Raw genomic sequence first — 15,702 nt, forward strand, 5'->3', positions numbered from 1 at the left:
CTTGAGCTATAGAGATCCAAATGATGCGGTTCTACTTGCGTTGAAAAGCTAACATCCGTGGCTTCGATTTGATATATAATTCGCCATGGTGGCCGTACAGATAGACGACGCGAACGCGCACTCCACGCGGACGCATCGCATCTGCGAATCTCATTCCACGCAAACGCGTGGATGATGCCTCCGGTCACGTTCCCGCGACCTGTACGTACCAGATTTTGAAATTAGCGATTTTTAGGTTGTTTCTGACCCAGTTTTCAACTTAAAAAGCATATATTAGAGGCTATAAAGTGGGAAAATACATCCATTCATATTCAAGCTTTGATAACTCATAATTTTTTAGTTTTAGATGTAGTTTTTAGAGAGAGAGGCTATCTCCTCTCTCTTAGGATTAGGATTAGGATTAGAATATATTTTATGATTAGGATTTCTTTTCACTTCAGAATTATTTCATCTTCATATCAGGTTCAATGTTCCTGTTTTTATTTATTTTCTCTTTTACTCTCAGATAATTTAATGCTTGTATTACATATGTTGCCTATTTGACTTATGAGCCATTCATGTTGGAATTTTCTTAATTAATATAATTTGAGTATTTCAGACTTATGATTATTTTCTCTAATTCATGTTATTGATGCTTGGGCTTTATCCAAATTATTTTCATTCAAGTAGATTTTATTCCCTTTTGGCTTTAATTGATTAACTGGAAGCCCTTGAGTTATCAACTATTCAGGATTGATTGTTATGTCGGCTAATTAATTGGAATTCCACTAACTCTAGTCTTTCCTTAGGAGTTGGCTAGGACTTGGGAAATCTAACCAATTGGTTCACTTGACTTTCCCTTGCTTACGCAAAGGTTAACTAAGTGGGATTAACTTCCATTCTTATAGGAGTAACTAGGATAGGACTTCCGAATTTTCATATCTTGCCAAGAGTTTATTTTACAGTTATTTATTTATTTTATCTGCCATTTAAATTACTTGTTCCTCATCTTTAAAACCCCGGTTTACAAAACCCATAACCAATAATAAGAACATACCTCCCTGCAATTCCTTGAGAAGACGACCCGAGGTTTAAATACTTCGGTTATCAATTTATTTAGGGATTTGTTACTTGTGACAACCAAAACGTTTGTACGAAGGAATTTTCTGTTGGTTTAGAATCTATACTTATAACGCGACTTTATAAAATTTTTTACTAGCAAAAATTCTAACGTCAAAATGGCGCCGTTGCCGGGGAATTGCAAACGTGTGCCTTATTATTGGTTATTGTAAATATTTTTCAAAAAAAATTTATTTTTCTTTTACTTGTTTATTTGTTTTCTCTCTTCCCTCTTATTTTTGATATCTATTATGAATTCTCACCCCTCTCGTTTTGAGTTTGGTTCTAATTTTGTTGCAAGGAATGGAAGCTATAACATGACTATGCATCAAGGTCTAAGCAATCAAAGATGGATGGAGCCACAAGGATCTGATCACCCCTTTAGGCAACAACACCTTCCTAGATATCATGGACAGAGACCATTCTACAATGCATACCAAGCTGATAGATGTGGTGGACCGCCTTGTAGCTACCAATAAGCTCCACCCTGTGCTCAGAGACCATCCTTTCAACACAACCTCAATCCACCATCGCAAGCTCTTTTTCACCATTCGCCACCATATGATCCTTATCCACCCCAACGCCAATCCAACTATTCCCAAGAACCACCACACACCTATGCACCATGTCCATATCCATCAAGCCAAGAATCACAGGTTTGCCTCGAAGAATCAGTAAAACAATTTAATACAACCCTTCATCAACTGGAGTAAGCAATAAATCAATTATCTTCCAGACGTTTAGGCACTCAACAGACTCCCATGGCTTCATGTGGAGAATCTAATAAAGAACGCAGCACAAAGAAGACACTAGAAGCTCCAGTGGACAGCATAGAGCATGACTTTGTACTGGAACAAATAGAGGAAGCTGTCATTGTAGAAGAAGAAGAGTTGGTTGAAGATTTAGGAGATGCCAAACCGCCACCTGAATCCAGAGTTGTGGAGAATTCTGTCAAGGATGTTACAATTGATGCTAAAGAGGATGTTGCGCAGCTTCCAATGCAGATATCTTATGAAGAACTGGACGGAATAACCCAAGAAGCAAGTTTCCTTGATGACGATGATCACGAGTCGAGTTCTCTTAGTAACGAACTTGCATCCGCAAGTGAATTCTTTGAGTTGGAAGAATCTTTCCCAAGTGAATATGAAGATGATGCAGAGGTCGACTTTTCTCAACCTCTTGTTTATGACTCAAGTGATGAGGAAGATATCAATGACTTTGATCAAGACATCGGTGAAGTTGAAAAAGTTTGCAAAGAAGTGGAGGAATTCACAGAAGACCACAAGGAAGTAGAGCTTGCAGAACCACTGGAAACACCTATCCCAAGGCCACTACCACCTAATACAAACCTCAAGTGGGTAAAATCCTTAGCTTTTATCTTTACTTTTCCACTTGAATATGGTTTACTTGAAACAGATGGCCAGCTTAGAGCTCTTTGCGGCTTTAAAAGCAAACGGGAAATGACTCGCACTCAGAGCTAGTATGTAAGATTCACTGAGGTTTCACACTTCAATTTGAGGTGCAAGAATTGGTGTCAAGCTCAATTGGAAGGATCTCGGATGCTGTTTGGTCACTGCTGTGAGAATTCGGATTACTCATCACCCGACTGGAAAAATGCAGACCAAGACAAAGATGGGTGTAAAAGTAGAATTTGGGATCCTGGAATCTATTCTACCATTCAACACTCTGGGAGCCTGCAAGCCTGTTTGAACTCACCTAAGGGCTTTACATACCTTGTTTGGGACCCCAGAGGATGCTGGCATTCCAAACACTGGTGGAGATTCCTGAATCAGTACAAGCACAAGCCACCATAACAAGGAGCTCACCAGAATGTCCAACTTAAGGACTTTAACTAAAAGTGCTAGGTGGGAGACAACCCACTATGGTATTATCGTTCCTCTTTCAGTTTAATTCTAGTCTGTTTTGTTTGTTTTTGAGTTTTGATTGAACCTGGAATCATGCATACTTGCATAGCATTCATATTAAGCATTGCATTCTGCATACTGCATTAAAAAAAAATATTCGCACGCGACGCGACAGCGTTGCTGACGCGTCCGCGTCACAGGTGCTTTAGGGAGAAACGAAAAGTGAACAGAGAGTCACGCGAGAGCGTGGCTGGAGGCGTGCCTTTGGCACAAATCATCCCACGCGACCGCGTCATGAGGAAAAAATGCCTCCCACGCGTCCGCGTCACCCACGTGAACGCGTGCCCTGTATATCGACGTAAAAAGGGTATATGGCCGAAAGTTGAGCTGGATCGTGGCTGGACTCGTGCTAGAAGCACAAGCCGTACCACGCGGACGCATGGCTGACGCGTCCGTGTCAGATCCCTATAATGGCCACTCACGCGATCGCGTCAACCATGCGACCGCGTCACCCTAGATTTTTGGCAAAAATGCATTTAAACAGAGAGATGTGCGTACGCGAGGCTACTCTCGCGCCACTAGCACACATCGAGTCACGCGTCCGCGTTTCCTACGCTTCCGTGTCACTTGAATTTATCGCGCACCACGCGACCGCATCACTCACGCGTCTGCGTCACCTGCGCCGCGCAACTTCTCCAGATCAGTGCCAATTATCTTATCTTTTCTTTTCTAATCCTAATTTCTTCTATCTTTTCCTCTTTCTTTCTTACTTTATTTTTTCACTTCTCATTCTTTTTCACCTTCATTCTATTTTTCTTAATTTATTTGCATATTTCATTCATTGCATTTTAATTTTGTGCATATTTTTCTTTTCTTTTCTAAATTTATTATTTTTCCATCGGTGTTACTTGTTCATATTCAACTGTTGTGTCTTTTCTGGTATTATCTTGGTGCTCAGTGACTTATTTTACACTGTTGGGTAATATTATTTAAATCAATGTTAATCTGTTATGATACTTGTATTAATTTTGCATTGACATGAATTTATTTTGTCTTTCATTACCCACACTCTTTCCCTATGTTGCAAATTTTTGCACTCTTGATTTGCCATGTGCTTCTACTGTTTTATCACTTACATGTTGAAGCTTCCATGTAAATGAGACCCTTATCAATTGGCATTAACCTACCCATACTTTATTTATTTTCTTATCTTTATTCCTGGGTTACTTTTCTTCCCTTTTTTCTTTCAGGATGGCCACCCGGAAGGGAACTGAAAGACGTTTACAAGGGGAGACAGACAAGTCCTTCTGTACGATCTTTGGAGAAAGGTGCCAGTTGGAACTGCCCGTCCACCTGCACATCTCAGCATGCACTGAGGACGGTGCAATCTTTAAGTGTGGGGAGGTCGATATCGATCTCCACGGGTAAGTTAGTCCCTTCTCAACACCAACTTTTGTTTTTCATTGTTGTATTTGCATGTTTGATTGCATTATAGTTTGATTTTGTGCATATTTTACCACTTGGTTAAAGTAATATTTTCTTTTTCAAGAAATTTTTATAGTATTTCACTAATTTGAATAAAACATTTTGAAAAACTTATTTGAAGAAATCTTATTTTGGAACATGGTTTAAAGCTCGAACACACAAAACCAGTGAGATTTTGAGCCTATTTGATTGGTTGCATTTTATCAACTAATATTTTATTTTTGGTGTGTGTTTTTCTCTCTAAAATTGTGATCTTTGTCTTGCTTAATTCTATATTTTCATTGTTTGATGTATGCATGCACTGATATGATTGAGGCCTTTGTTTCACTAAGCTTATATACCCATATGGCCTTACCCTTTCATTATCCTTTGCAAACCAATTTAAGCCTAATAAACCCATTTGTTCTTTACTTTAGCTCATTACTAACTCTAAGCGGAAAATAATAATGTCCTTAATTTGAATCCTTGGTTAGCTTAGACTAGTAAAAGTGCTCATGATTTAAGTGTGGGGAAGTTAGGTTTGAAAATATTTGGTTTGAAAATATTTGGTTTGAATAATTAGGTGTTGTATATTTTAGTGATAAATGTGCAAAATAATAGTTGAGCACATATTATTGCATTCAATACTTTAATCATATGCATTGAGAAAAATAAAAAAAAAGAAAAAAAAAAGAAAAAGAAAAAGAAAAGAGCAAATAATAAAAGGGGACAAAATACCCCAAAGTAAGTGTTGGTATCAATGCATATGTTCTGAACTCAAATTGAGAATGCATGAATATGTGGAAAACACAGTTAATGGGAAGTTAGATTTTGCATTTTAATTAAATGGATTGTCTTATGTTAGGCGGAAAGTTTATGTTAATTAAGGATTCAGATTTTAGTCCACTTGGCCAAATACAATCCTACCTTGACCCTAACCCCATTACAACCCTTAAAAGACCTCTTGATTTGTGTATTGGTGCATTAAATTTTTGTTGATTGTTAGATGAAGAGCAAGCTATAGAAAGCAGGATTAGTAGAGAATTGAGAGAATTGACCCTAGACACTTGAGAGTTAGAATGATATACACTACCAGTAAGGGTTCAGTGCTCAATTCTATGTTCCCTACTTTCATGAGCTATCTTCTTCTTGCAAGTTTATTGTACTGTATTTTGTAATTTGAATTAGTGAAATCCGGTTCATATTTGTTCTTGAAAGATTTATTTACTTTTCACCAAGTAGGTAGAAACATTTTGCATGTAGTTGCATTCACGTATATAGGTTGCATTTCATACATTCTATCATTCCTCTTCACTCCTTTATAGTTTCTCTTGAGCTTAGCATGAGAACATGCTAATGTTTAAGTGTGGGGAGGTTGATAAACCACTATTTTATGGTTTATCTTGTGCTCAATTGAGTGGTTTTTATCAACTCTTTACCTACTTATTCATATGATTTGCATGTTTTATATTTTTCTTCATGATTCTGTGCTATGATTGAAAATATGCTTCTTTGGCTTTTATTTCCTTTTATTTAATCCTCTCTTATTACCATTAGATGATTTGATATGTGTGTTAAGTGATTTCAAGAATTACAGGGCAGGAATGGCTTAGAGGATGGAAAGGAAGCATGCAAAAGTGGAAGGAATACAAGAAGTTGAAGGAACTGCAAAGCTGTCAGCCTGACCCTCTTGCACTAAAACGATCATAACTTGAGCTACAGAGGTCCAAATGATACGGTTCCATTTGCGTTGAAAAGCTAACGTCCGGGGCTTCGAATTGATATATAATTCGCCATAGTGGCCATACAGATAGGCGACGCAAACGCGCGCTCCACGCGGACACGTTGTATCTGCGAATCTCATTCCACGCAAACGCATGGATGACGCCTCCGCGTCACGTTCCCGTGACCTGTACGTACCAGATTTTGAAATTAGCGATTTTTGGGTTGTTTCTGATCCAGTTTTTGACCCAGAAAGCACAGATTAGAGGCTATAAAGTGGGAGAATGCATCCATTCATATTCAAGCTTTGATAACTCATAAATTTTAGTTTTAGATGTAGTTTTTAGAGAGAGCGGCTCTCTCCTCTCTCTTAGGATTAGGATTAGGATTAGGATATATTTTAGGATTAGGATTTCTTTTCACTTCAGGATTATTTCATCTTCATATCAGGTTCAATGTTCCTGTTTTTATTTATTTTCTCTTTTACTCTCAGATAATTTAATACTTGTATTACATATGTTGCCTATTTGACTTATGAACCATTCATGTTTGGATTTTCTTAATTAATATAATTTGAGTATTTCAGACTTATGATTATTTTCTCTAATTCATGTTATTGACGCTTGGGCTTTATCCAAATTATTTTCATTCAAGTAGATTTTATTCCCTTTTGGCTTTAATTGATTAACTGGAAGCTCTTGAGTTATCAACCATTCAGGATTGAATGTTATGTCAGCTAATTTATTGGAATTCCACTAACTCTAGTCCTTCCTTAGGAGTTGGCTAGGACTTGGGAAATCTAACCAATTGGTTCACTTGACTTTCCCTTGCTTACGCAAAGGTTAACTAAGTGGGATTAACTTCCATTCTTATAGGAGTAACTAGGATAGGACTTCCGAATTTTCATATCTTGCCAAGAGTTTATTTTATAGTTATTTATTTATTTTATCTGCCATTTAAATTACTTGTTCCTCATCATTAAAACCCCGATTTACAAAACTCATAACCAATAATAAGAACATACCTCCCTGTAATTCCTTGAGAAGACGACCCGAGGTTTAAATACTTCTGTTATCAATTTATTTAGGGGTTTGTTACTTGTGACAACCAAAAAGTTTGTACGAAGGGATTTTCTGTTGGTTTAGAATCTATACTTACAATGCGACTTTATAAAATTCTTTACAAGCAAAAATCCTAACGTCACCCACCCTTTGCACCACCCCTCTATGCTTGGAACCATGCTTACAACGAAGAGATTCTTTTTATTGAGAAATTCTAGACCGGCGTAAATTCTACCCATTAAGTTTTGGCGTCATTGCCAGAGAATCGCAATGTGTGCTTGTTATTGGTTATTGTTCATATGTGAATATTGTGAATAGTTTGATTTTTGCTTATTTGATAGTTTTGGTTTAGGAGTTTATTTTTTTTATCTTTTATTAGCTTTTTTTTTTCTTTTCACTATGAATTCTCACCATTTCGGCTATGAATTTGGTTCAAACTATGTTGTATGAAATGAAAGCTTTAATGAAGGTTTGCATCAAGGATTTGGTAATCAAAAGTGGGAGGAGCCTCAATCATATAGACAACCTTCTTGGCAACAACCTCCTTCAGTTTCTTATGGGTACACTCTAACTTCTAATGCATACCAATCTAATGGATGTGGTGGACCCTTTGTGGTTGTTAGCCACAACCACCATATGCATATGAACCCCCTCCTCAACATTGTTGGCAACCTTACTTACAAGCCCCATTCCACCATTCACCTCCATATGATCCTAACCCATATCCACCATACCAACAACCATATGAACCATACCTAGAGCCACTACCATTCCAACATCAATACTTTCAAGAACCATCACTTCTACATACACCACCTAAGACTCTCACCAATATGAACCACCTTCCAACTATGACACCTTTTTTCCAAACAATGAACCCTCTCTTGCACTATTTCCTTCATTGGACAAATTTCTCCAACCCCTAATGCAAGAACAACAAGAACTTCTAGCTTATTGTCAAAAGCAAGTAGAAGAACAAAAGATGTTAGGGGAATTCTGGCTAGTTTGACTTAAGCGATGAACCACATAATATCATTGTGCTCAAATATCTAAGACACTCCCATTGTTGAATGTGGAGGATTAACTGAGGAGCATAATGAGAAGGAGAACTTGGAGCTTCAAGGAGAAGAGAATGAGTTGAAGCAAGAATTACAACGAGAGGAGGAAGTTAAGATGATTGAACCGGAAGAAGTGGTAGAAGATTTATGAGATGTTGAATGTAAAAAGGAATCTAAAGTTGTAGAGCCTTCTTCCATAGAGTTTAAAAGTGATATTAAAGAGGATAGTGCACAACCTCCAAAGCATATTGTGAGTGAAGAATTGAAAGAAATGGTACAAGCAACAAGTCCTCCTATTGATGATGATTCCGCATCAACATATGATCCTTTTGAGCTTCACGAATCCTTCCCCATTGAACTTGAATTTGATGTTGAAGTAGATTTCACTCAACCTCCAAGATATGACTTAAGTAATGGGAAAGAGTTAGAAGAAGTTGGTGAGGAAGAATGTGAACTTGAGGATGCTTGGTGATGAGCGGATAATTTGTACGCTTTTTGGCATTGTTTTTAGTATGTTTCTAGTAGAATTTAGTTAGTTTTTAGTTAAAATTCACTTTTCTGGACCTTACTATGAGTTTGTGTGTTTTTCTGTGATTTCAGGTATTTTCTGGCTGAAATTGAGGGACCTGAGCAAAAATCTGATTCAGAGACTGAAAAGGACTGCAGATGCTGTTGGATTCTGACCTCCCTGCACTCGAAGTGGATTTTCTGGAGCTACAGAAGCCCAATTGGCGCGCTCTCAACGGCGTTGGAAAGTAGACATCCTGGGCTTTCCAGCAATATATGATAGTCCATACTTTGCCCAAGATTTGATGGCCCAAACCGGCGTTCAAAGTCACCTTCAGAATTCCTAGCGTTAAACGCCGGAACTGGCACCAAGGTGGGAGTTAAACGCCCAAACTGGCACAAAAGCTGGCGTTTAACTCCAAGAAGAGTCTCTACACGAAAATGCTTCAATGCTCAGCCCAAGCACACACCAAGTGGGCCCGGAAGTGGATTTTTATGTCATTTACTCACCTTTGTAATTCTTAAGCTACTAGTTCTCTATAAATAGGACCTTTTACTATTGTATTTTCATCTTTTGATCTTTACATCTTTTGATCACTTTAGATCTTAGATCATTGGGAGGCTGGCCTCACGGCCATGCCTAGACCTTGTTCTTATGTATTTTCAACGGTGGAGTTTTTACACACCATAGATTAAGGTGTGGAGCTCTGCTGTACCTCGAGTATTAATGCAATTACTATTGTTCTTCTATTCAATTCCGCTTGTTCTTGTTCCAAGATATCACTTGTTCTTCAACTTGATGAATGTGATGATCCGTGACACTCATCATCATTCTCACCTATGAACGTGTGACTGACAACCACCTCCGTTCTACCTTAGATTGGGTGAATATCTTTTGGATTCCTGATACACGATGCATGGTTGATCGCCTGACAACCGAGCGCTCGCCTGACAAACGAGCCAGCCATTCCGTGAGATCAGAGTCTTCGTGGTATAGGCCAGAACTGATGGCGGCATTCAAGAGAATCCAGAAGGTCTAACCTTGTCTGTGGTATTCTGAGTAGGATTCAATGATTGAATGACTGTGACGAGCTTCAAACTCCTGAGGGCGGGGCGTTAGTGACAGACACAAAAGAATCATTGGATTCTATTCCGGCCTGATTGAGAACCGACAGATGGATAGCCGTGCCGTGACAGAGTGCGTTGAACATTTCCACTGAGAGGATGGGAGGTAGCCACTGACAACGGTGAAACCCTTGCATAAGCTTGCCATGGAAAGGAGTAAGAAGGATTGGATGAAGACAGTAGGAAAGCAGAGAGACGGAAGGGACAAAGCATCTTCATACGCTTATCTGAAATTCTCACCAATGAATTGCATAAGTATCTCTATCTTTATCTTTTATTCATGTTTCATCTATAACCATCTGAGTCTGCCTGACTAAGATTTACAAGGTGACCATAGCTTGCTTCATACCAACAATCTTTGTGGGATCGACCCTTACTCGCGTAAGGTTTATTACTTGGACGACCCAGTACACTTGCTGGTTAGTTGTGCGAAGTTGTAGTGATCACAATTTCGTGCACCAAGTTTTTGGCGCCGTTGCCGGGGATTGTTTCGAGTATGGACAACTGACGGTTCATCTTGTTGCTTAGATTAGGTATTTTTCTTCAGAGTTCTTAAGAATGAATTCTAGTGTTTCAAGGTGATGTTCTTATCATCACCAAAGCTGATTGATTCTCATCAATTTAGCTCTTGAATGCAATGTCCTGCTGAAGCTTGGTTATCCATGTCTAATTCCTTTGGACTAAAGCTTTAGACTAACATTGCATGATTCCTGGAATTCTCATTAAGAATTTTGATACCTTTATTTTCTTTTCCACTTAATTTTCGAAAAATCCAAAAAAAATTACAAAATAAAAAAAACCAAAAATATTTTATGTTTCTTGTTTGAGTCAAGTGTCTTATTTTAAGTTTGGTGTCTTGCATGCATTGTTTATTTGATCTTGGTTCTATTTTCAAGTCAATAATACAGAGAACTGAAGATTCAGTACATGCAGCAGAGGAATTCTACAGAAAAAGCTGGGCGTTCAAAACGCCCAGTGAAGAAGGCAGACTGGCGTTTAAACGCCAGCCAGGGTGCCTGGTTGGGCGTTTAACGCCCAAAAAGGTATAGCATTGGGCGTTAAACGCCAGAATGTGCACCATTCTGGGTGTTTAATGCCAGGATGGCACAAGAGGGAAGATTCTGTTTTTAATTCAAATTTTTTTCAAGTTTTCAAAGTTTTTCAAAATCAAATCTTTTTCAAATCATATCTTTTCAATCAAATCTTTTTCAAAATCAATTTCTTTCCTTTTTCAAAGATACTTGCTAACAATTAATGATTTGATTGAACATTTCAAGTATGTTGCCTTTTCTGTTGAGAAAGGTTTAATGTCTGAATCATATCTTTTCTTGTTAGTCAAGTCATTATTTTTTAAAATCAAATCTTTTTAAATTGTTTTTTAAATCATATCTTTTCAATCATATCTTTTAAAAAAAAAACATGACTTTTCAATCATATCTTTTTAATCACATCTTTTTCAAAACAGTTTTTAATCATATCTTTTTGATTTCTAATTTCAAAATCTTTTTCAAAAATTACTTGATTTCTTTCCCACTCTTGATTTTCGAAAATCAATTAAAGTTTTTCAAAATGTTTTTAAAATCTTTTTAATTTAATTTTCGAAACCTCTTCCCCTCTTCTCACATCCTTCTATTTATGGAGTACCACTCCTCCTCAATGCACAATTCGAACTCTATCTCACTAAGTTCGAATTCTTCTACCTCTTTCTTCTATTTTTCTGTTCCTCTGACACCTCAAGGAATCTCTATACTGTGACATAGAGGATTCCATATTCTCTTGTTCTCTTCTCTTTCACATGAGCAGGAACAAAGACAAAGGCATTCTTGTTGAAGCTGACCCTGAACCTGAAAGGACCTTGAAGCGAAAGCTAAGAGAAGCTAAGGCACAACTCTCTGTAGAGGACCTAACAGAAATCTTCAAAGAAGAAGAACCCATGGCAGCCAAAAATAACAACAATGCCAACAATGCAAGGAAGGTGCTTGGTGACTTTACTGCACCTACTCCCGACTTCTATGGGAGAAGCATCTCTATCCCTGCCATTGGAGCAAACAACTTTGAGCTTAAGCCTCAATTAGTTTCTCTAATGCAACAGAATTGCAAGTTCCATGGACTTCCATTGGAAGATCCTCATCAGTTCTTAGCTGAATTCTTGCAAATGTGTGACACTGTCAAGACTAATGGGGTTGACCCTGAGGTCTACAGACTTATGCTATTCCGTTTTGCTGTAAGAGACAGAGCTAGGACATGGTTGGACTCACAACTTAAAGAAAGCCTGAACTCTTGGGAAAAGCTAGTCAATGCCTTCTTGGCAAAGTTCTTTCCACCTCAAAAATTGAGTAAGCTTAGAGTGGAAGTCCAAACCTTCAGACAGAAGGAAGGTGAATCCCTCTATGAAGCTTGGGAAAGATACAAACAATTGATCGGAAAATGTCCTTCTAACATGCTTTCTGAATGGAGCATCATAGGTATTTTCTATGATGGTCTCTCTGAACTATCCAAGATGTCATTGGATAGCTCTGCTGGAGGATCTCTTCATATAAAGAAGACGCCTACAGAAGCTCAAGAGCTCATTGAAATGGTTGCAAATAACCAATTCATGTACACTTCTGAAAGGAATCCTGTGAACAATGGGACAAATCAGAAGAAAGGAGTTCTTGAGATTGATACTCTGAATGCCATATTGGCTCAGAACAAAATATTGACTCAGCAAGTCAATTTGATCTCTCAAAGTCTGTCTGGAATGCAAAATGCACCAAGCAGTACTAAGGATGCTTCATCTGAAGAAGAAGCTTATGATCCTGAGAACCCTTCAATGGAAGAGGTGAATTACATGGGAGAACCCTATGGAAACACCTATAATTCTTCATGGAGAAATCATCCAAATTTCTCATAGAAGGATCAACAGAGACCTCAACAAGGTTTCAACAATAATAATGGTGGAAGAAACAGGTTTAGCAATGGCAAGCCTTTTCCATCATCTTCTCAGCAACAGACAGAGAATTCTAAGCAGAACCACTCTGACTTAGCAACCATGGTCTCTGATCTAATCAAAATCACTCAAAGTTTCATGACTGAAACAAGGTCCTCCATTAGGAATTTGGAGGCACAAGTGGGACAGCTGAGCAAGAAAATTACTGAACTCCCTCCTAGTACTCTTCCAAGCAATACAGAAAAGGAGAGTGCAAGGTCATCAACATGGTCGAATTTGGAGAGGATGAAGAGGCAGTGAACGCCTCTGAGGAAGACCTCAATGGACGTCCACTGGCATCCAATGAGTTCCCTAATGAGGAACCATGGGAATCTGAGGCTCACATTGAGACCATAAAGATTCCATTGGATTTACTTCTACCATTCATGAGCTCTGATGAGTATTCTTCCTCTGAAGAGGATGAGTATGTCACTGAAGAGCAAGTTGCTAAATACCTTGGAGAAATCATAAAGCTAAATGACAAGTTATTTGGAAATGAGACTTGGGAGAACAAACCTCCTTTGCTCACCAAAGAACTGGATGACTTGTCTAGGCAGAAATTACCTCAAAAGAGACAAGATCCTGGGAAGTTTTCAATACCTTGTACCATAGGCACCATGACCTTCAAGAAGGCTCTGTGTGACCTAGGGTCAAGTATAAACCTCATGCCTCTCTCTGTAATGGAGAAGCTAGGGATATCTGAGGTACAAGCTGCAAGAATCTCACTAGAGATGGCAGACAATTCAAAGAAACAAGCTTATGGACTTGTAGAGGATGTTCTGGTAAAGGTTGAAGACCATTACATCCCTACTGATTTCATAGTCCTAGAGACTGGGAAGTGCATGGATGAATCCATCATCCTTGGCAGACCCTTCCTAGCCACAGCTAAGGCTGTGATTGATGTTGATAGAGGTGAACTGATCATTCAAGTGAATGAAGAATCCTTTGTGTTTAAGGCTCAAGGATATCCCTCTGTTACCATGGAGGAGAAGCATGAAGAGCTTCTCTCAAAACAGAGTCAAACAGATCCCCCTCAGTCAAACTCTAAGTTTGGTGTTGGGAGGCCACAACCAAACTCTAAGTTTGGTGTTGAACCCCCACATTCAAACTCTAAGTTTGGTGTTGGGAGGTTCTGACATTGCTCTGAGTATCTGTGAGGCTCCATGAGAGCCCTCTGTCAAGCTACTGACATTAAAGAAGCGCTTGTTGGGAGGCAACCCAATGTTATATTTTATCTATTTTCCTTTGTTATTTTATGTTTTCTGTAAGTTGATGATCATGAGAAGTCACAAAATCAATTGAAAAAGCAAAAACAAAATGAAAAACAGGAAGAAAAACAGCACACCCTGGAGGAAGAACCTACTGGCGTTTAAACGCCAGTAAGGCTAGCAGATGGGCGTTTAACGCCCAGTCTGGCACCATTCTGGGCGTTTAACGCCAGAAAGGGGCACCAGACTGGCGTTAAACGCCAGAAAAGAGCAAGCACTTGGCGTTAAACGCCAGAAAGGGGCACCAGCCCGGCGTTTAACGCCAGAATTGGCTCAAAACGCATTTTTGCATGCCATTTGGTGCAGGAATGACTTTTCCTTGACACCTCAGGATCTGTGGACCCCATAGGATCCCCACCAACCCCACCACCCTCTCTCTTCTTCACCCATTCACCAATCACCTCAACCACTCTTCCCCAAAAACCCTTCACCTATCAAATCCCATCTTTCTCTTCACCACTCACATCCATCCTTCATAAAACCCCACCTACCTCACCATTCAAAATTCAAACCACTTTCCCTCCCAAACCCACCCATAATGGCCAAACCCTACCCCTCCCCTCACCCCTATATAAACCCATCCTCACTCCTTCATTTTCACACACCCTAAACACTACTTCTTCCCCCTTTAGCCGAACCACACAACCTCCTCCATCTCCTCCATTTTCTTCTTCTTCTCCTCTATTCTTTCTTCTTTTGCTCGAGGACGAGCAAACCTTTTAAGTTTGGTGTGGTAAATACGTTACTTTTTGTTTTTCCATAACCATTTATGGCATCCAAGGCCGGAGAAACCTCTAGAAAGAGGAAAGAGAAGGCAAAAGCTTCCACCTCCGAGTCATGGGAGATGGAGAGATTCATCTCAAGGGTGCATCAAGACCACTTCTATGAAGTTGTGGCCTTGAAGAAGGTGATCCCCGAGGTCCCTTTCAAACTCAAAAAGAGTGAATATCCGGAGATCCGACATGAGATTCGAAGAAGAGGTTGGGAAGTTCTTACCAACCCCATTCAACAAGTCGGAATCTTAATGGTTCAAGAGTTCTATGCCAATGCATGGATCACCAAGAACCATGATCAAAGTGTGAACCCGGATCCAAAGAATTGGCTTACAATGGTTCGGGGTAAATACTTAGATTTTAGTCCGGAAAATGTGAGGTTGGCATTCAACTTGCCCATGATGCAAGGAGATGAACATCCTTACACAAGAAGGGTCAACTTTGATCAAAGGTTGGACCAAGTCCTCACTGACATTTGTGAAGAGGGCGCCCAATGGAAGAGAGATTCAAGAGGGAAGCCGGTTCAATTAAGAAGGCATGACCTCAAGCCCGTGGCTAGAGGATGGTTGGAGTTTATCCAACGCTCAATCATTCCCACTAGCAACCGGTCTGAAGTTACTCTAGACCGGGCCATCATGATCCATAGCATCATGATTGGAGAAGAAGTAGAAGTTCATGAGGTTATAGCCCAAGAACTCTATAAGGTGGCGGACAAGTCCTCTACCTTGGCAAGGTTAGCCTTTCCTCATCTCATTTGTCACCTCTGTTATTCAGTTGGAGTTGACATAGAGGG

At 39.2% G+C, this 15,702-nt stretch overlaps 1 non-coding gene across 1 annotated transcript; it reads right to left on the minus strand.

The window, feature by feature from the left end:
* Nucleotides 1-12,238: 12,238 nt before the first annotated feature.
* LOC130971281 (small nucleolar RNA R71) lies at nucleotides 12,239-12,346 on the minus strand. Its single transcript, XR_009082508.1, has one exon. It is a non-coding gene; the product is annotated as a small nucleolar RNA R71 (small nucleolar RNA).
* Nucleotides 12,347-15,702: the final 3,356 nt, after the last annotated feature.

The sequence above is a fragment of the Arachis stenosperma genome, chromosome 3, assembly GCF_014773155.1.
Source record: "Arachis stenosperma cultivar V10309 chromosome 3, arast.V10309.gnm1.PFL2, whole genome shotgun sequence".
NCBI classification, from domain to species: domain Eukaryota; kingdom Viridiplantae; phylum Streptophyta; class Magnoliopsida; order Fabales; family Fabaceae; genus Arachis; species Arachis stenosperma.